Source organism: Olea europaea, chromosome 5, assembly GCF_002742605.1.
Source record: "Olea europaea var. sylvestris chromosome 5, O_europaea_v1, whole genome shotgun sequence".
NCBI classification, from domain to species: Eukaryota; Viridiplantae; Streptophyta; class Magnoliopsida; order Lamiales; family Oleaceae; genus Olea; species Olea europaea.
In genome coordinates, this window is record NC_036241.1 from 8,806,956 (window position 1) to 8,813,405 (window position 6,450).

Below are 6,450 nucleotides of genomic sequence, written 5' to 3' on the forward strand. Positions count from 1 at the left end.
AAAAAATAATAATAATATTAATAAAATCACTTTCTTTTTGTCCACATTACATAAGCACAATTGTTTCAGTAGCGATTTTTTTTTTTTTTTGACAATTTTAATTCAATTTATCATTACATCACCAATCTGTAAAAGAATCTATGAATGATGATGTACAATGAGCATTTCACTTATCATTTTTCTTGTATTTGCATGTGTTAGATAACACTACTTTGTACAAGTTTGAGCTTGTATATAATAGGATAGAATATTAATGATCTCATTTTAAAATTGACTTGTGCCCGAGTGAGAGTAAATTAAGCCCTTGTTTGACAATTATTATTTGATTTTTTTTTCATACTCATTTTCAGTCACATATAAAATATTCTGCACGTAAACATAAAATTTTTCTCAACTTTTTAATCACACATTCACCTAAAAATCACTATTCAAAATAATATTTTTTGGATTTTGCCACTTGTTGACAAAAAAATGTATTGATAGAATTATTGGATAAAAAGACAACATTTCTTTGAACTGTCATATAGAATGTGCACCAAACGTGGTCGTGATTTTTTCCCCCAAATAAAGGTTTTTAGACTGGGGCTAATTTTATTAACACAATGGCATTGTCACCACTATTATGCCCAATTCATGAGTTTAAGAGCATCATAAAGTATATGGTGGTAAAATTTTCTAGTTTGTCGTAATACTTATTTTTATTTATTTATATTTTAAACTGTTTATATATACTTCCCAAACACACTTACAAATAAGCGCATATGTAGGTCACTTTAACAATGGCGCCATTTGTACACAAGGGATGAGCGATTCTTGAAATTTCGATCTCGAACAAGCAACTCGATACTCTTGTTTTTTCGTGCTTCTCTCTCATCATTTGCATAAACTTCACATATTCTAATATTTGCATACAACTCCTCGTGCCAAATTCATTGTGATCTTTAGGTGTATACTGACAAGTAATTTCAAACATCAAAGAAGACATTTCACTTTGAGTCAAATAAAGCATGTCAATATATCAGAGTTACGTGCTGTAGATGATATCTTACTCTTTAATAAATTGAGGATTACGAATAGGAAGAGGTCGACTCATTTTTGACATGATTATATCCCAATAAGTTGGCCAATTTAACTATATTCAAATTGAAAATATTATAGACATAGGATCATATATTTTTACATGAATGTGAGTACCCACGGAAAGTCTTACAGAAAGGTTATAGAATTTTAGATTTGTTTCAATTTAGGTGAAAAGAATGTCTTATTCGTAAGTGAAAATTCAATTCTCACAACATTTGATATTCCAGAAGGACCGGAAAGGTTTGCCTAATTGTCCTTAACAATGAGGTGACAACTATTGTGTTTTTTCTATTGCAAGTGTACGATATTGTAACAAATAATATAATGGACCTTTGAGTCCGGATTATGATTCCCATGATCTAGTTTGTAATAGACTTTAGCCCCTTCCCCCTCAATGTTTTGTGAACTAGTTCTTTAGGTAATCTTTTAGTTAATGAATCAGCAATATTATCACTTCACTTTACGTAGTCAATAGTTATAACCCTGTCATTGAGCAGATGACGCACAGTATTGTGCCTCTGATAAATATGTATAGACTTTTCATTGTAGGATGAATTTTGAGCTTTTGAAATAGCTACTTAACTGTCACAATGAACATAAATAGCTAGAAATGGTTTAGACTACAAAACCATTTCTAGCTATTTCCCTAACCATTCAGCCTCTTCACCTGTCTCATCTAAAGTTATGAACTCAAATTCCATAGTAGATTTTGCAATGAAGATTTGCCTAGTGGATTTCTAGGATACAACACCACCTCTAATGTAACAAATATGCACTCGTAGATTTATTTTCATTGATATCGAAATTCAATTAGTATCACAATATCCCTAAAAAACATTAGAGAATTTGGTATAATGTATTCCTCAGTCTAGAGTGTAACTCAAATACCTTAAGACTCGAATGAGAGCATCCCAATTGTCGAGGAAGATGACTCCACCAAGGTGTTCTTTGGGACTCAGTCTATCCATCTCGACCTTATCAACACCTCAAATCTACGACCTAAAATCACAACTACATGTTCACTTCTGTTACTTGAAATTGTACCCACAAATGACACACAAAACAAAAAGTATTGCAGCCACAAAGACAAGGAAGAAGGAGAAAAATGAATTGGCAATGCACAAAGCAAAGAACGACCGTATTTCACCAAAGGTAGAGAGAACAATCACACACGTTCACGTGAGGGAGAAAAGGAAGCTGCATATAGAGGCTTAGGTTAATCAATTAAATGGACCAAGACTAAATATTCAAATGGACCGAGAACAGTGCCGACAAATGGCCAAGTAGATGGATCATAGTCCAACCAATATAAGCCTCCAAGAAGTGAATAGACCTTGAGCACCTCCAGTTAAATTGGGTCATTTCCAATTATTCCAAGTTGATTTTTGGGTCAAACCAAGGTGTCGATAATTAATTTAGTCATTTGATCAATGTCAATTGAAAATTTTCAACGAGTAACATCATAACCCAAAATTTATTGGGTATCAAAACCCAACATATTCTATGGTGAATATTTTGAAAGACTTCAGAGAACCTTTTACCTCTCTCACACACACTAAGATTTGCGAGGCCTTCCTTGTTGATAGGTCTCCTATGAAAGAATGAAAATCCATAAAGACCTTGTACATGTTTAATACACGTGCAAGAACCTTATACAACGAGTAATGGCGTATTAGAAGTCCTGTTTCATAGTTTTGAATGGATTGGAAACAAACTTCGTTCTTTGCGCTTCGCACCTTAAAATGAGAAATTAGCCTTGATCCAATTCAACGCTTCTACCCAATGGGTAAAGATTGTGAGTAAGCTAGTTACTAGTACACCAATTAAGTAATCTAGGAAAGTTTGAAATTAAGTTGGTCGATTTTCTGCCTTTGGTTTTTTGTTTCTTTGCTGAGTATCCTACTATGGTGAAGAAGAAATTAAAATCTGTGTCGTCCTCCCTTGTCTCAAAAACTCCCCGGCTGAATATTAATGAACATGTTGATGCTTCTCCTGTTTTGCCTCTTGATGATGGGAAGAGTAATGTTTGTATTCCATCACCGAGCATTTCTTTAACTCTTGGTGAGGAGGATACGGAGTCTGACCGCTCTGGTTTTGAATCAATTCGGTTAAAGAAATGAACTATAATGCTGAAAATGTGAAGAGCGTTGATGGAGGTATTGGGGAAAAAACGCCATGGGTAAATCTTTTTAAAGATAACTGAAAATTAGATGAAAACATCATGCTTAAACCTTTCCTTAATCAATTGGATGAGGTTGTTTTGGAAGAGTGTGATGAGGATAATATCGAAAATTCTTGGGGGTTTGGATTGGTTGGATACTTCGCCGGGAGGTTCCCGGGTAAGGTGGCTTTACTCAAACTTTGTGATTCTTGGAAAGTTAACTACAAATACTACGTTCATGCTAGTGGATGGTTAGTTTTCAAGTTTGAAACCGATAGCGAAAGACTTAGTGTGTTGCATGGAGGGCCATACTTGGTCTATGGTAGACCACTCATGATTAAAAGTATGCCACGTTATTTTGACTTCAACGATAAGGACGTTAGTACTATGCTTGTATGGATTAACATGCCGGGTCTACCTTTGGAGTTTTGGAACTCGAACGCCTTAGCAAAAATTGTTTCCAAAGTGGGGAAACCTATTTCTATGGACAAGGTTACGGCTACGGGGGGTCGGCTCTCTTTTGCTAGAGCACTTGTGGAAGTAGATGCATCCATTGAGTTTATTCGAGAGGTCAAGATTAGACTTCCAAATGGTGTTATGAGGGAGCAAGAAATTGTTTATGAACATGAACCAAAGTTTTGTGGTTCATGTAAAGTGTTCGGTCACTCCACTTCCGGGTGCAATAACAATAAAACTGAAGGGGTGAAAGGAAAAGGGAAAATTGCTATTTCAAACCAAAGGAAAAACGTGCAGGCTGGTAAATCAGCACCAAATGGCCAGAAAAGTCATGATATGGGTGCGGGTATGCACAAACAAGCTGAGGAAAATGTCTCTACAGCTTTACTTGGAAAAAATGGGCAGAATTCTGAGCAAAAATCTGGGCAAAATCCTGTCCAAAAGGAGCAGAATTCTGGAGATGTTAGTGTGGACTGTGTGGTTGACCAGATGGGGAATGAACCGGGACAGATTGAGGCCCCATTTGAGAAGGTGGTTGCCAAGAAAAAGCGGCCTGCTGAAGGAAAAAAATCTGCCCATGTTGGGGCATCAAAGAATGGGGCAGATTTATCTTTAAACCTTCCTCCGGCAGATTCAAGTAAAGTATATAATGAAAAGCTCAAGTGCAAGATTGATGAGCAAAGTAAACCGGTTTCCAAAGTTGCTAAGAAGAGGGGTTCCTCCCTTGTTTCTTCATCATGAAGATAGCATCTTGGAACATTAGGGGTATGAATCCACCCCTCAAACAAAATGGGATTCGAGAGTTCCTAAAGCTCCATAGCATTGATATCATGGCTATTTTGGAAACGAAGGTGGGAGACCGTAAGTTGATGAGAATTTTGAGGAACAAGTTCAATGGCTTTATGCGTGTAAACAACTTTGGTACTTATAGAGGTGGATGTATATTGATTTTGTAGAATCCATCCAAAGCCATTTTGGATGTGATGGAGGTTCATCCACAAATCATACATTGCAAAGCTACATGCAAGGTAACTTCTCTTGATTTTCTTGTTAGTTTTGTATATGGGTTTCATACTATGGTAAACCGAAGGCCTCTTTGAAATATCGTTATGGAGCTTAATGAAAATGTTTCTTTACCTTGGTTGATTGTGGGAGATTTCAACAATGTGCTAAAGTTTGATGAGAGATGCAATGGGTCAGATGTGACCCCGTACGAAATCAAAGATCTAGCATCTTGTTGCCTCAATGTGGGTCTCTCGGATGTCCGGTCTATTGGTTGTTTTTACACATGGACGGATGGGACGAGGTGGAGTAAAATTGACAGGACTATGGTGAATGATGTGTGAATACAAAAGGGGGTTGTTGTGGAAGCAAATTTCCTCCCTTCCGGATGTCTCTCCGATCATTCCCCGTGCATTGTATCATTTCTTGATTGTGGGGGAAGAGGTAAAAGTCCCTTTAAGTTCTTTAACATGTGGACCAAGTATGTGGATTTCAATGACTTGGTTATGGTTTGGGAATTCTCACTTTCGAGGGAATAAACAATTCATTCTTTGCAAGAAGTTGAGCAAATTGAAGGGGGCTTTGAAAGTTCTTAATTCCAAGCATTTTGGGCATATTTCTGGTAAAGCATCCGAGGCAAAATGTGAGTTAGTTGCTGCCCAATTACAACTCCAAAATCAGCCTACTAATGCTGTTTTTCAGAATTTGGTAGCTAATATGAGGAAGAGAACTGTTGCATTGTGTGAAGTCGAACTTAGTTTTTACTACCAAAAGGCTAAATGTATTTTCCTCAAGGATAGTGACAAATGTACTGAATTCTTTCACTCCATTGTCAAAAGAAACTCGAAGAGAAATTTCATTGCTTCAATTCTTAAGGGCGACGAGAGTTATTCCACATCACAAGAGGAAGTGGCCACCGAATTTGTGCAATTTTACACCGACTTGCAGCGGAAAAAAGAGGCCGTTCGGCCTATTGAATTCAACATCCTTTCAAATGGTCATTTGGTATCTTCGGAACAAGGGAATGATTTGATTCGGGACATCTCCTTGGATGAAATAAAGGAGGCTCTTTTTGGGATTGGAGATGATAAATCTCCCGGACCGGATGGGTACACTTCATGTTTCTTCAAGAATGCTTGGGGGTGTATTGAACGGGATTTTGTGGATGCTATTTTGGAATTCTTCTCATCGGGATCTATTCTCAAGCAAATAAACCATGCGGTTATTGCTTTGGTGCCAAAATCTACTCACGCACCTTGTGTGGGGGACTATAGACCGATTTCTTGTTGTAATGTCACATATAAGGTGATTGCAAAAATCCTTGCATCGAGGTTGAGGCCTATTTTGGGAGATATTGTAGACCAAGCTCAAGCCGCCTTTATTGAAGGAAGAAGTATGACGGAGAATATACATCTTGCTCAAGAACTTATGAGGTAATATAATAGGAAGAGAGCTGCCCCGAGATGTATTCTTAAAATTGACTTGAGGAAAGCCTATGACTCCATTAGTTAGGATTTTCTTCATGGTGTCCTTGAAGGATTGAAGTTTCCACCGACATTTATTACATGGATTATGGAGTGTGTTACCACTCCGACATACTCCGTTGCCTTGAATGGGAGTATGTATGGCTTCTTCAAAGGTGGAAAGGGTCTTAGGCAAGGTGATCCGCTCCCTCCATTCCTATTCGTACTTTGCCTTGAATATTTTTTCTCGAATGATGAAGGATGCTACTTTGGATAGTGATTTCAATT